Source organism: Leptidea sinapis, chromosome 32 (genome assembly GCF_905404315.1).
Source record: "Leptidea sinapis chromosome 32, ilLepSina1.1, whole genome shotgun sequence".
In the NCBI taxonomy this organism is placed as follows: domain Eukaryota; kingdom Metazoa; phylum Arthropoda; class Insecta; order Lepidoptera; family Pieridae; genus Leptidea; species Leptidea sinapis.
In genome coordinates, this window is record NC_066296.1 from 7269615 (window position 1) to 7276400 (window position 6786).

General features: G+C 35.4%; 1 non-coding gene across 1 annotated transcript; it reads right to left on the minus strand.

Moving 5' to 3' along the window:
- Window positions 1–1317: 1317 nt before the first annotated feature.
- Window positions 1318–1390, minus strand: Trnar-acg (transfer RNA arginine (anticodon ACG)). Its single transcript has one exon. It is a non-coding gene; the product is annotated as a tRNA-Arg (tRNA).
- Window positions 1391–6786: the final 5396 nt, after the last annotated feature.

Here is a 6786-nt window from a genome sequence, read left to right on the forward strand (position 1 = left end):
GTTACTTTTGTATCGCGATTTTAATATCGGCAATACAATGTTTGCTGGGTCAGCTAGTAATTATATATATATATATATATATATATATATATATATATATATATATATATATATGAATCGTAGATTAAATTTTGATGTCGTCCTTCAAAGAACGACGATCGTGGCTCCATACATAGAGAGGAGGTGACGCTGTCGAGTTGCACGTGATCGCTCATAATAATAACAAAACCATGAGGTGACTATGAGTTACAAACTCTTATTTAATATTATTGATATAATTAAACTTTCTATGGCACGTTTGCAAAGTATAACATCGTTAACAAAGTGATAACTTGTAATGGGAGGGTAAACCGCTCCGTAACGTAACGCGTTGCGTCAGTCTGTCTGGCTCCCCTTTCTCCTCTTTCACTCTTTTTTTATGGAAATTTGGGACGAGACGAGCAGGACGTTAAGCTGATGGTTATTGATACGCCTTGCCCATTACAATGCAGCGCCGCTCAGGATTCTTGAAAAACTCAAAAATTCTGAGCGGCACTTACAATTGCGCTCGTCACCTTGAGACATAAGATGTTAGGTCTCGTTTGCCCAGTAATTTAACTAGCTACGCCGCCCTTCAGACAGAAACACAGTAATGCTTACATATTACTGCTTCCCGGCAGACATAGGCGCCGTTGTGGTACCCATAATCTAGCCGGCATCCTGTGCAAAGGAAACTCCCACTGGTGCGAAGACACTTCGCCCGTGGGGCCCAAAGGCGCGGAGAATGTTCAAAGTACTATCTTCGCGCCTCAATAAGAAACCCATGTGCTGGCAGCTATTTCGATCAACGGATCAGCCTTGCTATCCAACGTGGACATGCTGCCAGTATTCTTGGTACGCTCCCTCGTAATGATAGTTTTAATTTAATATAATCATAGTATTGTAAATATAATTATAATTTTTTTTTTGTTTGAATAAATTTATATAAAAAAGTATTAATAACAAGTTTTCCCCGCCTTGTTCAAGTTGGTTTTGATCTTATGAGAACTAATAATTGTAAGTTTGTTTCTTGTATACATTGATAACAATATTTCCCCATTTTAGATTAGTTGATTATTTTACATTAGTGTAATTTATGTTTAAATCTTCAAATAATTTTAAAAAGTTATTTTTTACATATTATATAAGTTATCAAAGTTATATCTGTATAATCGGCTAGTGTTTTTTTTTACATCAGTCAAACCGCGAAATGAACCGTCAAATAAAAAATACATCTAAAAATAGAATTCCATTTTAATAATATAAGCAATAAAAAAAATATTCAAAATAAAAGTTTATCGACCCTGCCAGGATTCGAACCTGGAATCTTCTGATCCGTAGTCAGACGCGTTATCCATTGCGCCACAGGGCCGTTGAAAGCTCATTCCAAAATTAAAGATATATTTAAATTTAAACTAGGTTAACTACTAACTTCCAATTTTGAAATTAGCCATTATTATCTGTTCAGTATATTTTTAGATAGAATTATCTTAATTTACACAGACATAAAATAAAATCAAGACAAAAAAGTAAACATATGTTTATCTCTTTCGAATTTCTTATGACAGACGGAGTTAGTGTTACTTATGCATGTGTGAATAGAGTGAACGACTTGAAAACGCCATGTCTCATCAACATTCAATATTATTATCAATATTCACAAGCAGTTTCGTACGCTATATTGCCAAAATTTAAGGCGAAGAGTAAGCAGAAAACACGCAAACATGCTGTTTTGAGACAAGTTTTGTGTTGAAAGTATAGCATTTCGAGCTATGAACACTACTTAATCCTGTTACACATATCCTTAAGTCTTATTTGTAGGTTGCTAATGCTTGCTGTTGGTTATAGTTAACACTGCCGAGCCTTTTGAACTACCACTATTCTTTGAAGTTAAACAAGTTTTTTGGGAAGGCGTGACGCATTTTTTTGGTACTTCCCTCGGAAAAGTTATTCTTATAGCTTGTACTTTTTTGTGTATGTTCATTTATTCAGATTAGTAGTGAATAACGAGGATTGTAAGCATATAACCTGTTTTCCACGCAAGAATTTTGAAAATATTGGCTTTGTTACATAGATGGCGGGCCGGCAGCCGTGAACTCATATCGCTCAAGGTCGCTGGCATTTAGTGTCGCCTTAAGGTATTAACTTGTACCTCAGAGCCTTACGAAGTCAAAGTCAAATAAACTTTATTAAATTATCCTTAAACTAAGCGCTTTCAAATCGTTACTACAAATATTTCTTTTAAATTGCTGAATTTACCATAAGTTCGTAAAAACTTGAGCTCGTAAGAAGAACATATGTATTTTAGTTGTAATATACATAACAAATTAGTTTGTAAGGTGCTGCATGAAATATATGAGTCGTGTTTAAATAATAAAATAATTATTACTTAAAAAGTAATAAAGAATTATATGTGTTATCGTATATTAGATACATCAACCTTTAGAGCTTGAATTCATTGTTTGTGTAAGGAAACTTCGAGAACATGATACAGTTTTAATAAGGCAGTGGGAGCCTCCTTTGCACAGGATGCCGGCTAGATTATGGGTACCACAACGGCGCCTATTTCTGCCGTGAAGCTATAATGTGTAAAAATTACTGTGTTTCGGTCTGAAGGGCGCCGTAGCTAGTGAAATTACTGGGCAAATGAGACTTAACATCTTATGTTTCAAGGTGACGAGCGCAATGGTAGTGCCGCTTAGAATTTTTGGGTGTCTCAAGAATCCTGATCGGCACTGCATTGTAATGGGTAGGGCGTATCAATTACCATCAGCTGAACGTCCTGCTCGTCTCGTCCCGTATTAAAAAAAAGGCAGGTTCTGAAGAAAACTCTTTGCAATAGAAAGAAGGCTATATACTGTAAACGACTTTTGATTGACAAGTGAGCTGTCAGCCGCGCTTGGCATTAGGTCCTTACAATTTTGAATCAAAGAGGATGTAAATACTACGTAATAAGAGGCGGGGCTGCCTAAGTTAAAATTTAAATTTAGTTTAGTATGAAACGTGCAGTGATTTGACATAAGTTTTTTTTAAATGAAAATAAGGGATAAGGCGAGCAGGACGTTCAGCTGATGGTAATTGATACGCTCTGGCTATTACAATGCAGTGCCGCTCAGAGTCTTGAAAAACCCAAAAAATTCTGAGCGGCACTACAACTGCGCTCGTCACCTTGAGACATAAGATGTTTAGTCTCATTTGCCCAGTAATTTCACTAGCAACTGCTCCCTTCAGACCGAAACACAGTAATGCTTACACATTACTGCTTAGCGGCAGAAATAGGCGCCGTTGTGGTACCCATAATCTAGCCGGCATCCTGTGCAAATTAACCTCATATTGGTTAAGTAATAACAAAAGTTTGAAATAGTAATTACAGCGTGGCGATTGGCGATTAAGTATAATCCGACTAACTTTGAAAGCGAACGTCATTTGCACGTTTCAAACAATTCAGTGAATCGCTTTTTTCATACATACGTAATCAAATGGCTCTGTGGTAAGAGTGCTCGGACGGAACCCGAAACGTCGCGGGTTCAATTAGTATATTACAAATTAGTAAATTTATAAGATAAAAAAAATTAAAACTTAAGCTAAACTTGTGGTTACATGAGTGAATATGACGCTATCACCCAAATACGGTTCGCTTTATTGATACAAGAGACCATTGATTATTGTTATCGAAATATAATATTATGCACGCTTCACAATTAATCTATAATTACTCATTTACATGAGACAATGCTATAAGTTAAATGCTATAGTTTGAAATACGTTTATTTTATGGCTGTTACGTCCTACAACACGAAACATCAATGAAGGAATTATTTTTTAGTTTTGCTTAATTAGCATTTGGGAGTTGCAATTGATGATATACTGGCCACACATGGAGTATTGCTGTCATCTCTGGTCTGGCGCACCCCAGTATCAGCTCGATCCATTTGACCACGTGCAACGCAGAGCAGGTCGGGGTCCCAGTGTTCTGTGAATGGCTGGATCACTTGGCGTTGGGTAGAGACGTCGCTTCATTGTGTGTCTTCTACCGCAATTATCACGGGGAGTATTCCGAAGAGCTGTTTAACCTGTTGCCTGCCGCCGAATTCCACCTCCGTACGACACGCCACAAGTTAGGATATCATCCCCACCATCTGGATTTGGAGTGCGGTTTTCAAGGAGCTTTCTTCCACGTACTACAAAGCTGTGGAATGAGCTTCCTTGAGATGGGTTCCTTCAAAAAAAGCGCGTACACCTTCCTTAAAGGCCGGCAACGCTCTTGTTTCCTCTGGTGTTGCAAGAGAATGTGGGCGGCGGTTATCACTTAACACATGGTGACCCGTACGCTCTTTTGTCCTCCTATTCCATAAAAAAAAATTAAGAAACTTGATATTTGCAGTCTTAACAATGTTTATAGCTCAAATGGTCCAAATAGATACCGCACTACCTAAGAACAATAGCTTTTTATTACGGCAACTATTAGATGCTTGTGTGCGTGGCATCTTGGCATCTTTCAAATTTTGTAACATACGCTTCGTGTTATTTTACATTGAAATTAATAAAATACAAAATACTTACTGATGATATGTATTGATTATATTTCTTTTAGTATTATTTTTACAAAGTTTTACTACGCAACCCGGCATTTTAGTTTCAATTATTAGCAAAGTTTAAGAGACGGGCTTGAGTACAGCCATTTTGCGTAGTATTCGTTGCCGCAATGTACGATTACGCCTTCGGTATCTAGTTGGAGACGAATCCATAATCCAAGATTTTTATATACTTTAATTACTTTCTTCCATTTAAAATCAAACAATGGAATGCTTAAGTTAAATAAACTTTATTCAATTAGACTAATCTTAAACTAAGCGATATTAATATCTCTTAAATTACTGAATCTACCATATATTCGGAAAAAGTAAATCTCGTGAGAAAAACATACAAGAAACTCAACGGACACTCTTTTCAATCAAATAGAGTATTTTACAACGACTGTTATATACATAGAAAATTAGTTTGTAAGGTGATCCAATAGGTATTTGAATCGTGTTACTTAAAAGCTTTTTAAATATCAAATATTTTATAAAAATTAAATTGATGGCTAAATGGATAAATTATTATTTGAGCAGTTAGAGGGATGTATGTGAGATTAGAAAAATTGTTTTAAACGCTTAGGTACACATGAATTCCAACCGAATTTTTTATTAAACTGGGCTAAACGTTATGAATTCTAAACACAAATAAATACAAGTAATTACTGTAGGTCTACACTTATTCAACGAAAAACGAAGTTTCGATCGAAGTTTCGGGTGTTTGCTACTACGGCTCCATTCGTTCCGAAGACCGGTTCCGGGACAAAATCCCGGACGTCATTGTTTGACATTTCGAATTTCTAAGCTTAAGAACTATTTATGGAAAACTTTTTATAGAATTCAAAAAATCGTAAGTATAATCGTTGGCATGAAATAGAACTCTTCAAATTATTTGGATATAAATAATGTTCATTTCAATCGTTCACCATTTGTTCACGAATATTGTCTATGGTTACAACTTAGTCGATGTGTCCGAAAACAAAATAGAGTACCGATACTTCGTTTAAATTTCGATCGTTTCCGATGTTTCGTTTCGTAGAAAGACAGTAGACCCCCTGATACAGGTAGATTTAATGATGTTTCGTTTGAGTATATGAAACATTACATAAAATTTAACGATTTTGGTATGCTTGGGCAATCTTGAAATTTTCAAATATTTGGGTTTAAACCATATTTCCAAGCCTTACATAGCTAAAATACTTCTTCAGTTGATAATGAAAATTGTTGCTTTCAATAGGAATTTGTCGTGTACTGACAATTAGGTGACCCACTCTTCATGTTCATTTTGGGATAAGTGTTGAATTTTTTCATATTTCATAAGACGCGAATTAGCGTCTTAACGAATATATCATTGAAATACTAAACTGAAGATCGTGATAGGCCGTAAACTACACGTGTTTTGCACAAAGTGAAGATGAGTGAAAAAAAGTGTCTGTGTACTTATATATGCACGCAAGAACTTATACTTCTTTGGTGTAACAAAGTAAAAATCCTTAAAATTATTTATTCCTCGTGCTATTCTACGTTTGTAGAAAGAAGAATATTGTAAAAATCTTACATGGCTTGGCAATGAATTATTAAATAAGGAATACGGCTGTATGGGCTTGAACCCTTGGCCTGTAAAGTTATAAAGGACGTACAAAAAGTATAACGAATGATGCACACGTCAGACAATTTTAGGAACCAAGTTTACCCATATTTTTGTGTTACAGTGATGCGCGCGCATCTCTAAATTCCCTTTCATAACGCGCCTAAAGAAGTATAACTTCATAGTACGAGAGCTAGCAACGTTTTTGAGAGAGAATTTCAGGTAGGCCAGTTTTTAGATATCCCATCTCTCTCACTCTTCCGGACGTCATATGGACTATCTGGCTGGCGGTAGTGGTTGCGTTCATCAGTGCGCATCCTACCTAACCTACCCAAAATATCAAATTTTTAAATCATTTTAAGAAGTTTTTTTTTGTTTTTTATTATTTTTATTGAACTTTCCACAACGTAAATCTAATATTGCCAGACATTTTTATTGCTGTTTAAACTGTTCCAGACGCTAATTCGAATTTAAATTTTTTTTTAAATATTTTAAAACTTTGTTAACAAAACAACAAAGTTACGAATTTTTTTGAAAGGAAATGAAATGATTTATTTGTATGAATCGTGGTAACATAGTTGTTAACAATTAATTGGTGTACAG